General features: G+C 36.4%; 1 long non-coding RNA gene and 1 pseudogene across 1 annotated transcript; both read right to left on the bottom strand.

Moving 5' to 3' along the window:
* Positions 1–8,858: 8,858 nt before the first annotated feature.
* Positions 8,859–8,958, bottom strand: LOC138820416 (U6 spliceosomal RNA; annotated as a pseudogene).
* Positions 8,959–11,334: 2,376 nt separating this feature from the next.
* LOC138820409 (uncharacterized) lies at positions 11,335–22,621 on the bottom strand. The gene is made up of 3 exons (XR_011369867.1): positions 22,349–22,621; positions 16,357–16,407; positions 11,335–11,534 (listed from the first exon to the last, which is right to left on the bottom strand). It is a non-coding gene; the product is annotated as an uncharacterized lncRNA (long non-coding RNA).
* Positions 22,622–24,162: the final 1,541 nt, after the last annotated feature.

Genomic DNA, 24,162 nt, shown 5'->3' with positions numbered 1-24,162 from the left:
TGAATTTTGTTTGAATCAGTCCAGCGTTTCACCAATCAAGAGCTCCTAGATGTGTTAACTGACATAGGTTGGAGCACAGTGGCTTCCTATATACCCTGCATGACCTCTCAAAACGGAGCTATCACAACCCATCATAGTGACATCATAGAAGAAATGGACCAATTAGAGTCTGGGCCAGTGAAGTCAGAGAACATGGAGCAATCATAGCTTGCCAGCATTGATAATCTAGCCCATAAGCTTCAAAGACTGTTGCTAAGGACTCCATGTGGGCTTGAGGTTGCTCTGTTCATTGTTATGCCATTCCTGAAACTACTAGGACAGTGGTCAAAGTCCTCTGATCTTGTAGAGGACTCCTGAATCTCATAAATTGCTTCTGTGGAGACACTGGCCAATAGCCTCCATTCTTGATGGCCACCTTATCCTATATTTGTTCCAGCAATGACATGGCAAGAAGATCTCCGTCCTTCTCAAGGACAGCACTCCTACAACTTGCTCCTGAGGGGACAAGGTCCAGGCTGTCTTTTTTTAAAATTTTTTTGTTGGTCGTGGGGCTTGAAATCTGGGCCTGGGCGCTGTCCCTCAGCTCTTCAGCTCAAGGCAAGCGCTCTACCACTTGAGCTACAGTGCCATTTCCGGTTTTCTGGTGGCTTATTGGAGATAGGAGTCTCACGGTCTCTCCTGCCCCGGCTGGCTTTGAACCGCGATCCTCAGATCTCAGCCTCCTGAGTAGCTAGGATTACAGGTGTGAGCCACCAGCACCCAGCCCAGGCTGTCTTTGAGCCACAATCCTCACAATTCACTTTCCGGAGTAGGTAAGGTTATATGCCTGAGCCATCGTTAGTTACTTAGCTCATTCCTCACATTTGGGGGAAGTATATATATTTGTTAGAAAGGTTGGTATTAGATATGTCCTTTTAACACCTTAAATTTGTTGCTCTTGATGTCTAATTGTTAATCTAGTGTCTAATTAGAAATTTGTCATAATATGATTGAAGATCCTTTGTGTGATGAGTTGTGTCTCTGTGCTTTGGGAGGTTTCCTGTCTTTGACTGTTTAATTAGAATGTGTCTTAGTGTGGACCTGTGTAATTATGTTAATTGTCTTCTTTAAGCTGCTAGATTCCTGCATAGAAGGGTTCATGCTTTCAATCAAATTTGGGAAGGTTTTGGTCATTATTCCTTCAAATACTATGTATTTCTTTTTTTTAATCACCGTATGTTATACATTGTACATACAATACATATTCACATTGTATATTTGAATATACATATATATGCCTACATATTTATATTATATATACATTTATATACATATATTTTTTCACATAACTTCCACTTTTGTGATTGTTTATGGTAAGAAGTCTAGATTGATCTCAGCTACTCCATCAGAGTTAGACTTAGGAGTTTTCCTTTTTATTTCTTGGTGAAAATATGCATTTCTCGGCAAGGATATCGAAACCGGTACAAATCAGAGGTAGCCTTGAGTTCTCTCTCTCTCTCTCTCCATCTCTCTCTCTCTCTCTCTCTCCCTCTTTCTGATTTCCTGCCTCTGTCAGCTCTCTGAGCACAGGACCATTGCTTACCAAGTTGTTTTAGTGTGTGCTGTGATCTACTAGTGTGTGCACTGCCATGTTCTGCTTCAAACGTCACCATGCTACACCTGGAAGAGGAGCTTCTCCAAAGTCAGCCTGCATGGGTGTGTCTGACACTTTCTTCAGATCGGAGTCTCCATAGCTACTAGGGTGGCCCTAGTAGATGCCCATGTGCCAGGACTGCTGACTGCTGACTGTGGGCTACTCAAGCACAGCCTCTTTATTTACCCAAGTCAGAAATCTGTGTTGGATCCTGGGGACACTGGCCTATTGGTGACTATACTAGGAGCAAGGCTGTGGGTTGCAGGAGCCTCAATGTGGCCTGACATCTGGGGAAGAGAAAGAATAGGTCAAATCTAAAGGGAAAAAGAATGAAGAGAGAAAAGAAGCAGTAAAACCTTTATCAATTAAAAACACCAGAGTTTGGAACTGGAAAAGCAGTGGAAATATTCTAAACAATAAAAATTGCTAACATGGATAGAAGATGGATCACATTTTGTCATATATAATTTTGAAAAAAAAACATACTAGGAATGAAAATTTAAAAGTCAAAATTAAAACACTATTTGGATTATAACTAGACAGTATAGCTCATATAGCTCAGTGGTAAAACATTGGCCTAGCATATGTGAAGCAATGGTGTGATCTCCTAAGCATTACAAAGTACACCCAAAGCACACACACAAAAACCACATGAACACACACACACACACACACACACACACACACACACACACACACACACACACACCACATACACACATTTGGAATATTGATATTATCATATTAAACAGAGGAAATTATCACAAATAGAAAATGTAGGTTAATATATGAAATAAGAATATTTCTCGTACTATCTAAAAGTTTAGTAGAAATAAAATAATCACAATACACTTGGATTCTTATAGATTAAGTAAACTGAAAATTAAGCAATAGAAGACATGAGAACCTTTTCAAATAAGTTTTAGATTTTTTTTTTTTTTTTTTTTTTTTGTCGGTCGTGGGGCTTGAACTCTGGGCCTGGGCGCTGTCCCTCAGCTCTTCAGCTCAAGGCGAGCGCTCTACCACTTGAGCTACAGCGCCACTTCCTCAAATAAGTTTTAAATAATAAACATTTTGAAACATGTATCCTTTTATTTTGACAAAAAATTGATGTTAGTCGTGTTTTAACTCAAGATTTAGAATATTATAACCAGGTGCTCTATATCTCGCTAGGGGTGGCTATATCTCTAATCATTTCACTCTGAATATTTTTATAATAAGGTATTATACTTGCTCTGTCTCTCCCGAATTACAAACCCTATTTACACTTCCCACCGTAGCTAGAAAATAGCAGCCACAAATCTCCATGCCCAGCTCAAACTTTTTTTTTTTAATTTAAGTACAAATATTTCCAAAAAGTCACCAGGTAATGTAACTTTTCTTAATAAAGTATGTGCTTCTTGAAAATACAGTATTTGTTACCTGGACAAATATGTTTATAACTATAAGAAATAAATTTATTTAAATTTACCAACCGTATAAAAATTCAAAAAATAATTTTAAATATTCACATCATAAATATTTTAAAAGCAAAATATATGTGTCTGAATAATTTACATGTGAAAAAACAAAGAAATTATATTAGCTAATCCTACAACTCTGAAAAAAGAATTACCCTAAAGAAACAAAAGAAAATATTTAAGTTCAAAATTTGAAATTTAGAAAATAAAATGAAGTGTACTCTTTAGATGACTTAAGTAACTGTAAACCCTCTGCATATAAATTTTCTTATAAAAATGCATGAACAAAGAAAGAAAAAGTACCAATTGATTAATAGCAACAGCAAAAGAATCAGTAGTTCTTATTTTGAGCATACAAAAAATCGATGGAAGAGATAACAATGTTCCTTCCATAAGAAATGTGCTTATTTATGTAACTGTAACCCCTCTGTACATTACCTTTACAATAAAATTAAATTGAAACTAAAAATAAACCAAACAATATACGAATTAAGGATTCATATAAACCATTGGTTAAAAATTTTGTAAAAAACTGCACTAAGTACCCAAGGAATATATTTTGATGATGCTACTTTAATAATTAAACTTCAGTAGAGAAGCAAAAAGTGTAAAAACTGTTACAAAGTAATAAATCAGAATATGTTACTATTCATAATAATCATAAGCTGAATTTATAGTGATAGTCAAATATGTAAGAAATGAGACAATTTGCCATACATTTGCACTTAATAAGTGAGAAAGAATTTTCTAGGTCTTTTAAAATATATCTTAAGTTTAATAAAGAACCTATTCTGTCACATCATATGATAATCAGATAAAGCTGATATTAGAGCAAAGAACAGATTCTACTAAGTTTTTGTATGTTAATGTATATACTTATTTTGGTTGTGGGAAATTGTGGGGATTTCAACTTGAGTTATTGCTCTTGCTAGGCAGGCGTCATATCAGTGGTTAATTTTAGGATAGGGGTTCCCTTTCCACAAGAACATGCACCTGATCTGTCATTTTAGCCTTCCCATCATCAATGGCATCAGAGTTGCAGACCAACTTGTCTAGCTTCCTACCTTGGCTGGCCTGGATTCCGCAGTTCTTCCAATCTTAGCCTGTAGATAGTGCAGTGTGGTGGAAATGATCCAATGCACCCAGCTATAGATTGAGAAGGAGGTCCACTAATCTTTTGGCCTGGTTCTATTCTCAAGCCTCCTTAGTAGTTAAAAGTAGAGGTGGAAGCCCCTGGTGCCAAGCAGTAAGAGTATTTTTTAAAGTAACTAGACATATACATGACTTACGCTTGTGATTACCTCAGGAAAAGAATAAAAGAGCAGTGAAGCATAGAGGACAGACAGAATTTTAACTAGCTACTCAGAGGCTGAATCAGCTTAGGTAGCTACTCAAGAAGCTGAGATCTGAAGGCCACTGTTCAAAGCTAGTCAAATCATGAAAATACAAGTGATTATCTCTAAAAAACCAAAAGTAGAACAGTGGCTCAAGTGGTAGAACACTACCTTTGGGCACAGAAGGTTAAGAATAATGCCTACTCAGTATCAAGCCGCAAGAATAATGAATGTATGCATGAGCACATGCACATGTGTGTGCGCGTACTCGCACGAGCGTGCACACACACACACACACACCCTCACACACACACACACAAATGTGTATTTCAATGTGAAGTTCTTTAATTTTAACCTTGCTATACTTTATTTCCCTGTATTAGTTCACAAATTAACAAAATCAGCTAAGCACCTATTTACATACAACTCATGTTTCTCTAAAGTCTACTCTCTCTTTGGAAGTCAGCTTTTATTTGACCCAAAAGTAAATTATTCAGGAAGTCAATTCATCTCTCTCAAGTCTGTTGTATTAGATGATTTTTAGGTTCCTCCTAGGAATATGGTTTTGTGTAATCCTGCATCAAGCAGCATATTTCTTTCACGAGAAGGGAAGACACTGTCAAACAATTAATAATAGGTTTTTCTCCACCTGGCGAGCATCTGTAGTTTTACTAACTTCATAAAATTCATGATCTGTCTGTGTATGCCAAAGACTGCTGTGCAAATAAAAAGATCCTTCTCAGAACTTAGCATTTGTATACTATTCATAGGTATGAGGTGTTTAAATATTACTGAAATTTCTTTGGAATAAATAATATTCATCTTGACTATCTTGAGAAAGAAGAATTGGTTTCTCAGCACTTTAGGTAAGAACATGAGTGAAAGAAACAAAAGGAAAAGTGAAGAACAATAATCCGTATATTCAAATCAAACAAAACAACCCAAGAAAACACAAATTAATTCAGTACTCAAGAACCTGCAGAAAATGCAAATAAAAAAAACTATGACAAGCTTATGAATATCCTGACTACATGGGAGCGAACTGTTGTAAGGATAGTGCTTAAAACCCAGACTGGACAGAAAGATCTGTACACAATGCCATGCACCTGTTATTTTAAATTCCAGGAAGAATAACATAAAGTGTACTGAGCCCAAAATCAGATACAAGTAGGAAGCCAGATTCTATCTGAAAAATAATCAGGATAATTTAAGTCTGAGGACATGACAAAGTGGTAAGAACAACCATTTTGGGGGCACAAGACACTCAATTCAAACTCTAATATTATGGGTATTAAAGAAAAAACTATGATTTTAAATAATTGGAATAAATGTAAGATTTGAGTATTTGAGTGGAGAAAAATCCATGAGAGAGATAGAATGAACCCACATTGCAATACTTTCTACTTAAGTGATAATGTTTTGTGGTACTTCAGACAAAACAGTTACTTTGCAAATGGGTATGGATGTGCACTTGGGTGACGGAAATACTCTACTTACACAGGGGTAAATTAAATAGATTTTTTGGGATAGATTGCACTTCTTGAACTAAGAGCCTAGGTGATGTCCCTGAGCTTTTTCTCTCAAGGCTACCACGCTACCACTTTCAGCCACAGTTCCAATTCTGATTTTCTGTCGGTTGTTTGGAGATAAGAGGCTCATGGACTTTCCTGCCCAAGATGGCTTCAAACCACAATCGTCAGATCTCAGCCTCCTGAGTAACCAGGATTCCAGCCATCAATGATTTTAATAATTTAGTAAATTGTGCAGTTCCAGAAGTTATATATTATCTTTATAACCTGTGTAGTATATGTGTGTATGTATATATCAATGCATACGGATAGAAATATTTTAGTATATTTTTGTATCTACAATAGATTTGTGAAATAATCCTTCATTATAAAATAAAATGGTAGCCGGGCGCCGGTGGCTCATGCCTGTAACCCTAGCTACTCAGGAGGCTGAGATCTGAGGATTGCAAGTTTAAGCAGACAGGAAAGGAAAGTCCGAGAGATTCTTTTTTTTTTTTTTTTTTTTTTTGGGTCTGGTCGTGGGGCCTGAACTCTGGGCCTGGGCGCTGTCCCTCAGCTCTTCAGCTCAAGGCTAGCGCTCTACCACTTGAGCCACAGGGCCACTTCCAGCTTTATTCTGTTTGCTTATGTGGTGCTGAGGAATCAAACCCAGGGCCTTGAGCATGCAACGCAAGCGCTCTACCACTGAGCCACCTTCCCAGCCCAGTCCGAGAGATTCTTATCTCCAATAAACCACTCAAAAACAGGAAGTGGCACTGTGGCCCAAGTGGTGGAGTGCTCGCCTTGAGCTGAAGAGCTGAGGGAGAGCACCCAGGCCCAAGTTCAAGCCCCATGACAGACGAAAAATAAATAAATAAAAATAAAATTAAATGGAAACAAAAGTTAATAAGGAGCAAAACAAAGGGAATTGTCACACGTTTCTTGTTGTTGAATATAATATGAATTGTGAGAATCAGTTTGGCAAAATCATCTCTACTTTAACAAAATGGATAATAACTATTAAATCCAATTCATCTATTTGCCCTTATTGTGCATCCTCACACATGAGTGTCAAAATCAAACCACGGTTTCTGCCTTCATATTTAACTCACCTGTTATAAGTTAGAGGATAGATGAAGTAATCAAATAAAGATTAAAATAATAGTAAGTGAGGCTATGAGTTAGAGCTGAAAATGATTTTAAATATGATAATAGCTAATTAAATTGCATATTTCTTACCTTTACACTATTGTCATGTCCCTCATTCCCACATTAGAAAAGTACATAGAAAGTTCTCACTAAACGCATTATCCTGCCCATGTAATTGTAACTCCTCTGTACAGTATGTTCACAAATAAAATTAAATTAAATTTAAAAAAATAAATAAAAAATAAATAACCAAAAAAAGAAAGTTCTCACTAAATAATATGTACAATTATGAAAAACACTATTGAAAAAATATGGGCACCATGTGGTTTTAGCTTATTGTGACCTGTAGGGGGTAGTGTGTTTTGGAGGATTTGCAATACGTTCTAATGGAGATGAAGAGAGGGATGTGCTTATTCTGGAAAACTGGCTAGAAGATTGTTCCCAGAAAGATAGTGATGAATTCTTCCAAAAGGTTACAGTAAAATCACTTTCACAACCATGTTCACTGCTGCACTATTCACTGTAGAAAACTTAAGGAAACAGCCCAGATGCCCTTTGGCAGAGGGATGGTTAGAGAAAGTGTGGCACATATACACAATTGTATTGCACCCATCCATTATGAAGACTGTTACATTATTTGCAAAGAAATGGATAGATCTAAAAATATGTTAAGTAAACTAAGTCAGAGACACACACACAAAGGACCCATGTTCTGTCTCATATTTGGAAGATAGAACTTTATACAAGTTTTCACAACAATATCAACCAAAGCATTCTATTTGCAGAGAATTTAAAAGGTGTATTTTCTTATAAAATTGAATTTTTAATCCAACAAAATGAATACCAGGAAACTATCATTTAAGATATGAGGGGAATTCAAAGGGAAGGATTAAAAAGAGTTATGGAGGAAAAGAGTGAAGGCATAATATTCAATACAGATAGTATGACAGTAGAAAAAATTAAAGTGGGGTGAGATTTGGAAGGGTGTGGTGAAGTTATGTAAAGATCCATTGTACTTAAAAACTGATTTGTTGAATGGAAATTCACTTGTACAATTATTTAAGATAATAAAAATATAATTAAAAACAATGCAGACACTTTATCTTAAACTGTGTTCTCTTAAACCATGAGTCAATATAATAGTTTCCTCCTTAGAAATGTTCTTTGCAGGTATTTTCCTCACAGTAACAGAAAAGTGATCAACACAATGCATATCAATACATTACATTGCACATCATAAAGAGACACACTATAAATTCTATTTCCATCTCTTTTAAAAATAAAATTTTTTGCTCTATAAATTGATCAGAGGCATGGATTTTGTGGCTAGTTAGTTCATTGCACATGTCTCTCTTCCTCTCTCTCTTTCATGGTTCTCATAGATAATATGATTGCTCCATAATTATCCTAACTTATTTTGCTTTTATATTTTTGGTTGCATCATTTCACTTTCTGCTCTGCCATTTCCCAAATCATTTACATAGAAGGTATTATTTCCTATTTTCTCATTCCTAGAATAAGCTGCACATGAAGACACCATTGGTCCTCATTTTCAGTCTGTACCTTTTAATACACAGGAAAATCTTTCCTCTGCTTTCTATCAGTTCTCTACTTTCCAGTTAGAATAATTTAGAATAGTAAAAATGGAAAAAGAGAAAATAAATCATTGTGAAAAGACTAACTTTTAATTATATGAATCGCATGTGTTGTTACACTTGTATTTTTGTAATCAACTTTTTAATAACTGTTTTTCATTTCTTGCATCTGAAGGATGAAAAATATGGAATACTTCGCATATTTTCATATCATCCCTGTCCAAGTGGCATGTTAATCTCTATATTGTTGTAATTTATGTATACGTGCTGCTGAAGCATGTAGTATCCTGTAAATTTAAGTAGTTAATGATGTAATCTTTATACAGGCATATATCCTTGGTTGCCTATTTGTAACAAGGAAACCTTATTGTTACTAACAATGCTATTGATCTTATTTCTCTGAAATTCTGTGTATAGTGGAAAAAACATATTGTTCGGTAGATTGCTCACACTTGCAATTATTTGCCAATGACTATTTTAAGTCTTTTTCATTTTAAATTTCATCATATTTTGTAGCCTTTATAGCTAGGTTCAAAGATATGGCTTTTCAAGTACTTATTTATCAACTGAGTTAGCTTTGTGGAGCTAATGGATTCAAAGTAAGCCTTGCTGAAGAGCTACTTCTAAACTTTTGCAGCTTAAAATTTCCCAAATGAGGTCTTACTGGCACAAATGTCTACTGACCTTTGACCCTTCTTCCATGTAGTAACAGACCAACCAGAATATCTTACCCTGACAGCAAAGATTATCTTACTGGAAAAAAAAAAACTAATCATAGTTACAAGGGATCATAGAGAAATAAACAGTTCTGAGTAGAAAGTATTTTATCAAAATATAATTGTTTATTATACCTACCATTTCAAAAGTAGCTAAAGCCAAGAAGGTGAAAAAAAATTGTTCTTATGCATGATTACCTAATGTCCTGTCCTGTCTACCATCCAATCAGGCAGGAACTTACACTACTGAATTTCTACCGCCAAATATTTCCATAGCTCCAGGAGAAGTCCATATTTTTCCTTGATATTAGGCCTTAAATTGGTAATGTTTTAATCACAGTGTTTCCTCTTGCCTCTAGGCTGTAAATCTACAAATGGTAAAGCTTTAGGTCTAACTCTACCAAACTCTGAGGTAGAGATAATGGAATAATACTGTAAAACAGAGTTGCCTTTGATACCCTAACCACAACAGAACAATGAAAAACATTTCCTTAGATTACATACAGTTATATATTTTATATTTATATGTGCTAATTTTATGTTTCACACAATGAAACTTGCTAGAATTAATCGATAATTTGACAAATAATTTGATATTTATTACAATAAATAGATAGGAATATAAATAATTAGGTTTAGAATATTTATTAGAATATAAGAAGTATCAATGCAATGTCTTCGATATAAACTTGTGATACCTTCTAAGTGTTCTTAGTCTCCTGAATTCACATGGTAAAAGAAAATGTTGTTTTCCTTTAATCTGTAAGGGATTTTACTCTGCTGCTCTGTATATTGTTTTAACTCGCTGGACTCAGAATGGTTTTCCCCATATTTCTGATCATACCCAAATTTTGCTGATATGATGTCCAAAAGGTATTATTCTTCTACAGGATCCACGCGTCCTAGGATCCTAGGTCCTAGTTATCTGTATCATCAGATAAGAAGGGCAAGTATTCACACCTAGGCCCATGCCACATGCCAACAGAAAGTAATTGAAGACTCATCTCAACTCCTCATTTCCTATAATAATTCAGGGCCCCAATTACACAGGATTTAGCAGTAAGCAATTGTGAAATGCAAGGCAACTTAAAATGAAAGATGAGATCACAAAATCTGAGAGAAACTACTGTAATTCACACTTTCAATTTACAGATGACCAGCCCATATTAGTGAACAAGATCACAAATGTCACAAGAATATTTTTAATACCCCTCTCCTAATGATTAATGAAAGATTTCAGTCCAGTATAAGTAGGCCAAAAAATAGTTCCTGGAAGGATAGATCCATAATTTTTCTACCAAGGATAGGAAAACTTGACTTAGAAGTCAAATATAATTCAGAAAAACATGCATGCCAGCAAGTGCTTTACCACTAAGTCACCTTCCCAGCCCCTCAAATAAACTTTTTAAAGGCACATTCGCCAAAATGACATTTGACAATTATATACTTAGTAACAAAAGTTTTTCAAGTGGAAGGAGCAAGTTACAATAGAGTTGATTTATTATCCTGCACTAATACCAAACAGGTTCAACCATTCCTTAAATTATAGAAATAGTAGCCCCGACCATTTGTGTTGTTCAGTAGATGCCTTCCAGAAATGTGTTACCTAGATCAGCCTCCCATATTTCAAGCCTAAACATTAGCTAATAAAGTAAATTTCATCAAATAATAAAGTACATTTTAAAAGATCACGAATAGTTGCATTATCATGTTGTTTGATGTTTTCCTTAAGAAATATGACTTTAAGTCTTGAATATGGGTACTCATGAGAGATGTGACAAACATAAAATCTGTCTTCTATTTCTATCATATTCCTCCACAGTAATAAATTTTAGTTTTCTTCTTTTCCCAAAAGTTATACGTAGTAGAGAATATTATCCCATGTAAAGTAAAATAATCACAAACCATTGTACAAAGCCATTTATAAAAACTGGTAGTTAGGAAAACATTCTAAGCCATTTTTAAACTTTCTTGTTGAATAAAGATTAATCTTCCAAATGGATGAGAATAAAATCATGTCTAGGTGCTTCACGTCTCCAGTCTTGCAAATTGTTATTGCAGATGAATTAATTATGGAAATATAAGCTGATATCAGTTCAAGTATATGCAGGATTGAAATGCCATAGAATGTATATAAACCTGTCAAAGTATGAACAGACAGTTTAACAGAATGACTATCAAGAAGTTGAAACCAGAGAAGAATATTAGTAAAAACAGAATGAATAAAAAATGAAAAAGTGGCAAGCACAACTAGAATACTCAATGTACACATGTGATAAAGGAAGTGGTAAATCTGAAATAAATCTTGGAGAAGGAGTTGGTTGAGAATGATAGAAGGAGTGACTCTGATCCAGGAGCATTGGACAATTACATGGACATATTTAATTGTAACACAATTGCACAACCTTTTGAAATTTATTTAAAAGCACAACAAAAATCAAACACATAAAAATCACAACCAAACAGCAAACTCTACAGAGTATGAATATGATCTCTCAAAATATTAAATAGTTAATCAAGGGCAGTATGTGAAAAGCAAACCAACTGTTCAAAGAGGGCAGTTTGGGGTAGGGGAGAATTTTGAACAGATTTAAATAGATTGTCTAAGGTTATAAATCACCTACATCTGCAGCAAATATTTTCTAATGGGAGATCTTTGTCTGAACTGGATATTCCAGTCCTGAGATACATTTGATAGCTGGTGAATATAGAATGGAAGAAACAAGATCAAAACCCATTACTCTGTTGGAGAGAAAACAGTCCTCTATGTTTTCTCTCATCTCTCTTTACTACTCTTTTTCATACTTTTCAGTCAAGTGATTTTGAATTATATCTTTCCTTCTTTGTTCTGGCAAAATAATCGGTCAAAGTAATTCACTAAAGATTATTTGCCATTTTTTCTATTATGCTTTTTATTTGTCCAAGCGAGTCCATTAAACTTCCCTCTTGAATTTGGTTGCCACGAAAACCCAACATCTATGATAATGAGGACAAACTCTCAGGTAAAACCTTTTCTCCAAAAAACCAGTCCAAGAAGCTGTGATCACAAATATTTAGCTATACTGTTTTTTCTTTTACCTTGAAAGTATTCTTATGTCTAAAGTGCCCACAAAAATAAGTACTCCACCACTTTTTGGTTCAATTACTTCTAACCTCAAAGATATAATTTGCTAACAAGATGCTTAGAGGAAAGCGAAGAATACTCCACTTTTATCTTCTCACTTAAGATTCTCGTTAGATACCATATCAGGAACAGTGAAGTTATTCTTTTCAAAATTACTTCAATAGATTATTTTTCTCTTGGTCTTGCATTTGCTTAACAAGATGTATGGAGAAGAATAGAGTTAAATCACCGATACCTTGGATGACAGTGTCTGTTACAAAGGACAATACTTCGATGACCTATTTCTATGTCCTCCTCTTAGCTCTTACCTGATTTCCAATTAATCACAGCTTCTTGGGTTAAAGTCTAGTGAAGTGGAAGGACTATAAGACCTCTCCCACTGCTACGTCTTCATGGTTTCTCTTTTAAAACTATTTTATTTGGATGTGGAACTTATTTTTATGTCTTCATTCGATCTAGTGTGCATTGAAGTGAGACAAATAGGCTCTGTAAAACCACTTTATGTAGGTAAAATATTAAGACAATCTATTTTAAAAAGTTTTGGCCTCCCTCCATTGCTGAAGCTAATATGCTTAGCTAGGGCTTCGAAGAATACTGTTTTCTTACTTTTTCCATTTGCTCTTCTTTTCTGATCCCAAAACTTTTTGGCTTATGTAATAAGAGAAGTCTTCACAGTCTCACGTTAATAATGATATTATATTTTTGAGCCACTTAGAAATGCGAAATCATTTGTTTGAAGTATCCAATCAGATTATTTTCTGTGTTTCAGTGCTTTATATGCAAAGACATTGTGGAAAGTATTATAAACAGAAAAGTGTAAACCCAATATCTTCTTTCATTGTAGAGGGCACTTTCCCCTAAACAGTTTGCACACAATTATCTTTTTCAGAGAATTACTGTTTAGTAAGTAAAGGTCAAATCACAATTTTGATGTCTTTTTTTTTTTTTTTTTTTTTTTTTTGTCGGTCGTGGGGCTTGAACTCTGGGCCTGGGCGCTGTCCCTCAGCTCTTCAGCTCAAGGCGAGCGCTCTACCACTTGAGCTACAGCGCCACTTCCGGTTTTCTGGTGGTTTATTGGAGATAGGAGTCTCATGGTCTCTCCTGCCCGGGCTGGCTTTGAACCGCGATCCTCAGATCTCAGCCTCCTGTGTAGCTAGGATTACAGGCGTGAGCCACCAGCACCCGGCTTTGATGTCTTTTTTTAAAGAACTTTGAATTTAAATTCCACTACAACCTTGTTTCACACAGTAAGAGTATATTTTTTGGGTAAGGAAAATTCTTAAGGTAACCTACAGGATTTACAGCAAGGTTTGTGAGGTTTGTCTGTTTAGTGTGAAAAAGAGCCATCTTCACCCACATCACTCCCTCTCAGCTAAGTCTCCATGGATTTCTTTGCATGAAAGCCTATTCTCCCAGGCAATTTTATTTTTTTTAATAGGCTAAGTTGTTAAAAAGTTTGAACAATTAAAATTTACCTGTCATAACTTTAAAACTCTTTTGAAATTCCTTTAACAGAATCGCGAATTCACCAATCCTAATTCCATCTTTACCATATTAAACAGTTAAATGTTGTTTTCATGATATCATGTCCATGCAACTATTATTTTCCAGGGCCTTTGTTATGTTATATATATGACCATATATGCTGATGCTAAGCAAAATAAAATCCAAGATATGGAAACAGAGATTTTTATTTGCGGTTGTTGTTTTTAATGTACTATGTGATTTCTATTTTCTTTTGACATTTTTCCCTATGGTTTATTCCCTGCTGTTTTTGATTTGGATACCCTGTGTACTGGTATACATTTACCTTAATTACGGAAAGGAATAGGAACAACAAAATGGTGAGAAATAGGACAAAGGGCAAACCAATGCAATAACAATGCTCTCAAGACAATATGATGAAAATGTACATTACAACTTGTGAGGGGTATTGTGGTGACGGAAAACTGAGAAAAATGAGAAAGGGGATAACAAGTTTGAAACATTATGTATTCACTACCTTACAATTACTGTAACTCCACTGTACATAACTTTTACAAGAAAATTAAATTAAATAAATAAGCTACATGAAATAAAATTTCACTGTATTGGTATAGTAAATATTATTATTTTTTAGTAACTTTTAAAAATCAATACTATTTGGCATTAAATTTGAATTAATTACACCTTTTTAATCAGAGGGCCATCAACTTGAATGTTATCCAACTAGACAATATTTTCACAATATACTTGCCAATATTTTGAAAAAAGAATAAATTTAAACTTTCTCATACAAAAACAGTAAACAGTTTCATTCAATGGAAACCCATAACTTTTAAAAGTAAATAAGTTGTTAAGAGGACAGAATATATGTGTTCTTCAAAATTCCTATGACTAATATCTACTCATTTTCAAATTCTGAACATTCCTACCTGAGAGATTCAAAAGAATACCTGTTTGCATGTTATGTAATTCTGCAATAGATTCATATTCCAATGGGTTGCTACAGATTGAGAAATAAACAGAAAAATAGCCACATTCTGGTAAAGGATAAAACTATGAAGCATCTGTAATAATTAATTTTTCAAGAGTAAGCAATTGTTTATCAGGGTAAGCTATTATTTATGTGACCATCAATCCGAAGACTTATGCCATAAAGTCATCATACCCCAACAGTTTCCAAGGTGTAGGGTGCACCTCAAAGGTTCCCTTAATTTACAACACTAATAGCTTATCTTTATTGTGAAAAATACTACACCTCTGCTAATGTGATGCCCTCCATGTTCTGGAAAGAACACCACAATAAACTGTGTTGCATCATTTTCCCACCCCTAGTATTCTTGAGATCAGACCATTTGCAAATATTATTTATATTTATACTTTTTTAATTACCATAGATATTCAGGATGCTAAGAGCGCAATGTTACAGTTCAAAGCAAACCCAGGCAGGAAGGTTCCTTAGATGCTTATCTCCAATAAACTTCTCAGCAAAAGCCAGACACAAGTGGCACTGAGATTGAAATGGTAGGGCACAAGCCTTGAGCATGAACAGGCTCAGAGACAGTGTCCAGGACCAGAGTTCAAGCACTAGGACAAACCAATAAAACAAAAAAATGAAAACAAACCCCCAATCTTGCATTTTTCTCATTGTATACAGAGGCACATAATTAAGGGAATTGCTTCCTGTGTTACATAGGTAGAAGAAAAAGATGTCACACAATTATTCTCCTCATACTATGTTATACCAAAGCTTCAAAAAATTGCTTTTGATAAATTTATAAATTAATATCATGCATTTCTTGGCAACTCTGTCTACATTATTCACATTATCATTTTATACATGAATTGTTGGAATTATCTATTAACTAATTTCTAATTATATCTCTCTTGAAAGAATATTCTAGGCAAGTAGACCGCAAGAATCATTTGTGAATTTGTCAATTAAACCCTCTATTTAAAAATAATTTTGGGGCTGGGAAGGTGGCTCAGTGGTAGACTGCTTGCCTTACAGGCATGAGGCCCTGGGTTCGATTCCTCCACACCACATAAGCGAAAAAACTCGGAAGTGGTGCTGTGGCTCAAGTGGTAGAGTACTAGCTTTGAGCTGAAGAGCTGAGGGAAAGTGTGCAGCCCCAGAGTTCAGGCCACACAACTGACAAAAAAAGAAAAGAATTTTGAAATATCTAATAGAATATGAAATTACAAACAAAACCAAAATATTTATTTTAAATCTCAATTCTAATTTAGCAACATTTACAAAGTCCTACATTAGATAAACTTTGCTATTTCTCCAGGCTTAAGCCTTTGTAATCCTTCATCATTTCTTTGGAATCCAACAGAATGATGATTACTTACTTTCTCAAATTTTGGAAGGTAATCATGAGTCATTTTGCATCTAGGAATGTTCTGTAATGGAGAGAGAATTTAAAACACAAGTGAGGATTATATATGAGTTGCATTTCAATAGGAAACTTGACTTCGCAAAAAATGACAAAATTAGCCCAGCATTCCAACTGTGTATTCCTTTCTTGTTTGCTTTGTTTTATTAAGACAAAATTATACTACCTGGTCCAGGGAAGGTATCACTATGTAATTCCACTCTCTAATCTTCTGTTTTAGTCTGAGTGCTAGAATTCTAGGCTTATATCACATTGCCCTGCCATAGTTTCTTGTTGTATTTAATCTAAATACAGATTACCAATTCTGAATTTCTCCAGTGATATTACCCACTACACTGCTCAGACTGTTCCTGTACAATTTTCAAACATTTTCTAACATTTGACACAGGATATGAACATTTTCAGATGCACCTGCGGGGTCTCTGATTCATTCCTCAATGGATCCGATACCTTTAATAATGATTACTTGACTCTCTTACTATCTCTGGTCCCTACCTATGTAATATTCTCAAATACTTTTGAAAAAAGTAACTTGAGGACTTTCTAATATTAAAAATTATCACATAATTCTAGTCTTACTCAGGACATATTTTCTATTGTTTTGTAATTTTTCTACATATTATGAGAGTCATTTCATTTGTGCATTTGTGTGTGCACATATAAGTGCCTCTGTGTTTATGTGTATGTTTGTATATATGTACACAAAAGCCTCAAGCTCTTATTCATAAATCTTGCTCATGACTGGTATTCCATCACCTGAGCCATTCTTCCAATACAGCTTTTGGCTCCTCAATTATAGGTACTGTTGCAAAGACTGTTCTAGCCTAGCTGGTTGCAAACTGAACTTCCCAGACTCCATTACATTCTTAGGTTTTATTTCTCCAGAAGTATCAACTTTTAAGCTATAAACATTTTTGTGAGTGTAAAGTCTATGCTGTAGCCGAGATTTTTAACTCAAGAATTCAAATAAAGATAGATTAATATATCCATTACATATCCTGAGTGTACACTGTTAGAAATGTGATCGTAAGCTGAGTGGTGGTGAGATCTGAGGATTGGGGTTCAAAGCCAGCCCGGGTAAGAAAGTACTGGAGACACTTTTCTGCAATTAACTACAAGAAAACTGGAAGTTGCACTGTGGATCAAGTGGTAGAGCATTAGCCTTGAGGTGAATAGCAGAGGAACAGTGCCCAGGCCCAGAGTTCAAGTGCCAAGACCACCACCAACAACAATAAATATATAAGGAAAGAAAAAGAAATATCATCTTAGCCAGCAGTTCATTGCTAGTATAAGCCCTGTTCTCTCAAGATGGATTTTTTTTCCATTTAAGTCCATGCTTTTATATCTGACTTGCATTGGAACCAGAATTATACTTCCATTATACTTTCTACAGAGTTGTGTGATTAGCAAGTGTGATTTAGAAAGGGAGTGGCTTCATACTTCGTGTTCCACCTAGGAGTAATGCTTTCTCTACATCACTCCCATAAATCTACATACTGGACTTGGCTTTATTGTTTCAATGTTGTCTTATTTGTAGAGTCTTCTATAGTGTATTGAACCCATATACTTTAACACAAAACTTCTCTTTCTCCTATTATTGCTATAGTTTCCCTTACTGTTAATTCATATACACGGGAAATAATGTGCTGTACATACACTCACAAAAGGAATGATCTGAGAACCTTCTTCCCATTTACAATTCACTTTAATTTACAGAGACCTTAAAAAGTTTGAACTCAATATACTCATGGATAATATATTTATAAGCAATATAATTTTCATATTTTCTCTTTACTAAGTTTTCTCTGAAACACGTGTTACCTCATGTCCAAAGGTGTCCTTGTGTTATTTCAGTGAAGCCAGTAAACATTTATTATACCTCAAGCAGCACCATCAATTGTTACTGGAAGTAATGGTAACTGGATGTGGAAACTGATCCCAGGAGAGGAATGGAACATAGAGGAATGACAAAGTTCAAGTTAACTTGTGCTTTCCTTTTTACTGTACAAGAAAAGAATCCCAAGGCTTGAAGGAAACTCTGTTCTTGACTTTTTCAAATATGTTCTTTACTCATATAAAACTTTTCTGTAAAGTTCTAGTTGAGAGTATTACAAAAATAATGTGCCATTTGAAAGCCATCATAGAACAAAAGGAAATAACGTTGTTTAAAAAGTGTTCTACTGCAAAGAAACAAAGACATGGAGGTTTAAAGTGCCTTATGGATGGATATTTCACCCCTGAGAGGAATCACTATTTGCAGGAGTCAGTTATCAATTTCTTTAGTCTGTCCTGAGTTCTCCAGAGCAATAAGGATTCCAGAAAAGCAGGATCCAGTGAGTATGATCACCAAAAGGAGCCTCTTTTCAAATGAGTACTCCTTTAAGGAGGATCCCAAAGAAATATCTGGGTTTTTTTGTTTGCTTGTTTGGTTCGTTTGTGCTGGTTCTGGGGCTTGAATCCAGAAGCTGGACCCTGTCCCTGAACAATTTTCTTTCCTGCCCACCTGCCCCCAAAGCTAGTACTCAACTGCTTGAGCCAAAACTCTACTTGTGCTTTTTTGGTGTTTAATTAAAAATGAATTTGAGAGACTATCCTGCCTGGGTTAGCTTTGAACTAAGATAGTAAGAAAGCTAAGTGACATCAACTGAATAGACTTCTCTTTTGAAATAACTAATATTTGATGAAATTTTTTGTAAAGCTAATATTTGACTATTTTTAAAAGTAGAGAATATGTCCAGCAAAGAAGCCATAAAGTAAGTAATTCAGCAAAAGTAGGTGCATTGAATCATTTTGGAATTTATTTTTCTGCTTGGGAAGATTATTAATTTTGTCATTCCTTTGGGGGAAACAAAGTCATCTTTCACTTTATTTGTTGGTCATGGGGCTTGAACTCTGATCCTGGGCGCTGTCCCTCAGCTCTTCAGGTCAAGTTGAGTGCTCTACTACTTTTGCTACAGAACCACTTCCGGGTTACCTGTGTTTAATTGAAGATAAGGGTCTCATGGGCTTTCCTGACCAGGCTGTCTTTCAACCACAATCCTCTGGTCTCAACATTCTGAGTAGCTAGTATTACAGGCGTGAACCACCAGCACCTGGCTCATATTTGCATTTATGTGCACTGAATGACACTATGTAGACAAACAATGGAAATTTGAACCAAATGATGCCATTGCAGCTTTTCAGAAAATTTGAGGTAGCAATAATATGTCCTCCTTTTCCATTCTGTTACATTAATGACTCATTAGCTATGGGATCCCTCCATTAACATCCTCTACCATCTGTATTGGTGTATTTAGTATCAGGAAATGTTCATAGAGAAATATAGAAAGACAGATTTTTAGAAAGCAAAGGATATCGAGTATGAAAGAACAGCATAGAGAGAGATACATTTATCACACAGAGATTAATAACTAGCCTAAGAGATTTAGAATGCTAAAGGCAATGAGGAATAAGCCTAGTTGAAAACTAGTTCTTCAATAACCAAAATTGTTTTCTAGAACAATTTCTGGTATACCTTAGTTACTATCATTTATTCCTTCCATCTGGAGTTATTTTTTCTCTTGTGTCACAACTGTTAATTAGCCTCTGCCTTTTTTTGCAGTCACTGACCAAAAAGGTTTCCAAATGTCACTTAGATTACCCTTCTCTTTGTGATTAGCAGTGACCACACAAAATCCTGGAATCTTTGAATTTCCAGAATTAATCTTCACCTGAAATCTAAGCACATTACTGGCATTAATTGCTGTGACCTAATGACCTAATGAATTAGGGACTACTGTCAGGTTTCAGTTTGGAAGGAGCAATTATATATTCAAAGTAGGGATTCTTTATTTTGCATTTACTAGTTTTTTCTTTTATATTGTGAAAATACTGTACAGAAGGGTTACAATTACAGGGGCAAGATGAGTACATTTCTTATCAAGCATTGTATCCTCCTACTTTGGTTCCCCTTCTGACCCCCTCCCATCCTCCACCTGCCCCCAGACCCAATCCTCCTTCCCATCCCCCCCACCAAAGTTGTAAAGTTCGTTTTTGACATAACGACTTGCATATCTCATTGTTGCAATGGGTCCACCTGTATCCCTATTTAAATGACGTGTTTTTTCCCTTCCCCTCCACAAATTATATCATTATCAAGTACAGTGAAAGCAAGGGTTATACCCTGGGTGAGGGAAATACAAAACAACCAAGAAATAATTTATAAATGTGTTAGAAAAATATCACATGAAAGAAAAAACATTTAAATACATATCTTAGGGTTCATTTCCCTAACAGCAACTTATCTGATCATTTCTGCTTGACTCAGACATACACTAGTTATTGCAAATAAGGGAAACCCAGGGCTTTTTTTTTCCTTCCTTCCTTCCTTCCTTCCTTCCTTCCTTCCTTCCTTCCTTTCTTTCTTTCTTTCTTTCTTTCTTTCTTTCTTTCTTTCTTTCATTCATTCATTCTTTCTTTCTTTCTCTATTTTCCTTTCTTTCTGTCTTTCTGTCTTTCTTTTTTTGCTCAAGGCTAGCCTTCTACCACTTGAGGCACAGCACCACTTCCAGTTTTTTTTGTTTATGTGGTAATGGGGAATTTAACCCAGGGTTTCATGCATGTTAGGCAATCAATGTACCATGAAGCCACATTCACAAAGCCCTAAATGACTTTCTTAAGATGGCATTACATTTTCATTCCATAACTATATCATAATTTTGGCCAGGTGCTAGAAAATGATGTAAAAAACAATACAATACAGTAAGTCCAGGAAGGTTGGATGGAAAATGAATAACCATCATGGTCTAGCCAGGGCACAGAGGGGCTTACGTCATGGAGCTGTTTCAACAGTCTGAGCTAGACAGCTCCTGACCCACAGCCCACTTCCTGAATGAGAGGGCTACCTTGGGTTCCAGGCACATAGGGACACTGGGCCACCTCATCCAGAAAACATTCAACCAGTTACTATGTGAGAGACGAAGAAAGAAAATCAGAATTATGCTTAAGTTGGGTGCCAGTGGCTCAGAACTCTAATCTTAGCTACACAGGAGGCTGAGATATGATGATCATGGTTCATAGCCAGTCCGGGCAGAAACGTCTGTGGGACTCTTATCTTCAAACAACCACCAGAAAACCGGAAGTGCCCTCAAGTGGTAGAGCACTAGCCTTGATCTGAAGAGCTTGGGAACGGCGCCCAGGCCTAGAGTTCAAGACCCACAACTGACAAGAAGTGATTCCCACCACATCAAGTGGACTGAATAGCACCCATTGTCCCAAGGAGCATGGTAGAGAAGTCAGGCTGAGCTTCCTGTGACCTTGAGGTCATAAGTAGGTCACCCAGCTTCTCTGTGCATCTGTTTCCTCAGCTGAAAAACTCAACAGAGTGAAGGATCCCCTTCCTCATGGGGATAGAGTAATGATGAGAGCCATGTTTTGTTTCATAATCCCACACCTGTTGCACAATTAATAACAGACCCCACCTAAGCCTTTTCCGGGTATCTTCCTGTCATATGCTCACAGAATTGCTGAGAACCTTATCTGAAGGATGCTCCCTCTGTGCCTAGCCATGCTCCACAGAACCCTCTGTATGAATCCCTTGTTTCCTCACAACTGTCCTCTGAGGAGACTGAAGTCTGATGGTTTCGGCACTATCCAGAACTTCATCTGTGGTCAAGAATCTGCTGGCATGGACTAAAAGTTTGGGATAATCTATCTAAACCAATAACTGAGCATGGCGCTACATGTCTACCATCCCAACTACAGAGGACCATGCTTGGTGGAGCATACCTGTCACAGATAGGAGGACCCCGATCCAGCACAGCCTGAGTCTCTATTCAGTCTCTTTCTCAGAAATGCCCAAGACAGAAAGGTGGCTCCTCAGAGCCAGGGAGAGGAAACAAGCAGGGGTCAGGGGGACCCCAGCGGAGTGTCTTTCCAGCGGCAGGGGTAGTGTTGGGGCAGCCACTCACCTGTGCTGCTCAGAGAAGCTGTTGGCAGCTGTGACAGGTGGGAAGAGCAGTGATGGAGGTGGCATTGTGGATACATGGGCCCAGAGCAGAAGACCAGGGGCAGGGACCTGGTTGGGGCCTTATGACTGCTGGAGTGCTCCATTGCCTGAGGTTTGAAACCCAGCACCGCAAGAAGTGGGGAGGGAGGTGGGGCGCTGGTGGGAGCATCAATTTCCTACTATACTCCAAACTCTCCTCAAGTCTCTTGCTGATCACTCAACCACCTCTACCTTCCTCAACTTCTGGTAGTGTTGTAAACAAACAGAGGGAATCCTGGTGCTCCCCCGCATCATGGAATGCGGGCGTGGTCACCATTCTTGTATCTCATTGGTCAGAAAGGAACATGAAAGAATGGGGGTGTGGCTGTAATCCTGTGATGCAAGCAGTATGGGCAGAGCAAGATGACAGCGGCTCGCCTAGCCTTTTTTCCCAAGGAACTCTGTCCAATGCAGTTGGGGACAAAAGAGTAACCTGCTTTAGCTGGATGGCTGCACAGATTGTTGTGTATGTCTGTTTGTTGCCAATCCTGGACCTTAAACTCAAGATCTGGACACAGTCTGTGAGCTGCTTTTGCTCAAGGCTGGCCCTCCACACTTGATATGTTGGCACTGAAGTTGGAAAGGAGTCTCAAGAACTTTCTTGGCTTGGGTGACTTTGACCATGATCCTCCTTTCATAGCTTTGTAAGTATCAAGGAGGACTGCTGAGATCCACTGGTACCTGCCTAATCATTGGTCTTGCTGATGTTCTTGGACAGACTGGTGAGTACCCTATTCTCGCAGTGAAATGGTGGGAGCTGGGGCCCACAGTTCGAATCGTGATCCTGCCACCTCCAAATGGCAGGAGATCCTAAGAAACTTGTTTCTATCTATATGATACCCAATGGAATATTATGTATGTCATGATTGAATGGGCAGTTCTTGAATGATTCTATGATAAAATTATACACAATTATATTATAGGACACTAATCAATTTTAGTTAATACTTTATTAAGCATTTAAACAATCAAATTCATAAAATGGAGGCATAATGAAATACCTAAGAATTGGGCCAATCATACTATAAAGGTTCCATTATTTTTCTGCCAGGACTGGGATTTGAACTCATGGTCTGGTACCTATGTTGCACTGTGTGGGAAGTGGAAGCTTGCCTCCTTCTTGTCAAGAAATTCAAGTCTGTTCCTTAGGCCTGATATCGATCCTCAGCACTAGAAAACATCCTATTCATGTACAATTTACATATATGATTTATATTTACATACATATGTTGATTATATTGCATTCAGTGTAGTTATTTTATATTTTTGTTTTGTTCATGTAATGACCATTTATTTTATTGACTATTATGGCACATAGAACATTGATTACATAAGGATATAGGTCTGCATATATATTCCACTTCATACCTGACACCCAGGACATTCACAGAAAAGGAAAACATGTGTTACCATCAGCTTCTTACTCAACGATTCAATGTTTGGGAATGCAGGCATCTGAACTCATGGCCTACAAGGCCAAATTCATGAATGGGTGAGTGTCAGCATGCCCTCCTGGGGCAAATTGAGCTGACAGACTATTCCCAGGACCTGAGATTGAGCCCAGGAGTTAACAAAATAAGAACAGATTGGCGTGCAGATGGCAGTAAGCTAATAAATATATGTCTTTACAGAGTGCCAGAGATGTCTATACATTATTTAGTTATATAGACTACATTCCTACCAATTCTTGGGTATTTATTATGTGTCCATGTAAGTAATGTAATTGTTTTCTTTCTT

Source organism: Dipodomys merriami, unplaced genomic scaffold (genome assembly GCF_024711535.1).
Source record: "Dipodomys merriami isolate MVZ:Mamm:240054 unplaced genomic scaffold, mDipMer1.0.p SCAF_88, whole genome shotgun sequence".
In the NCBI taxonomy this organism is placed as follows: Eukaryota; Metazoa; Chordata; class Mammalia; order Rodentia; family Heteromyidae; genus Dipodomys; species Dipodomys merriami.
Note: the sequence above shows the minus strand (reverse complement) of the source record. Positions and strands in the feature narration are given on the sequence as shown.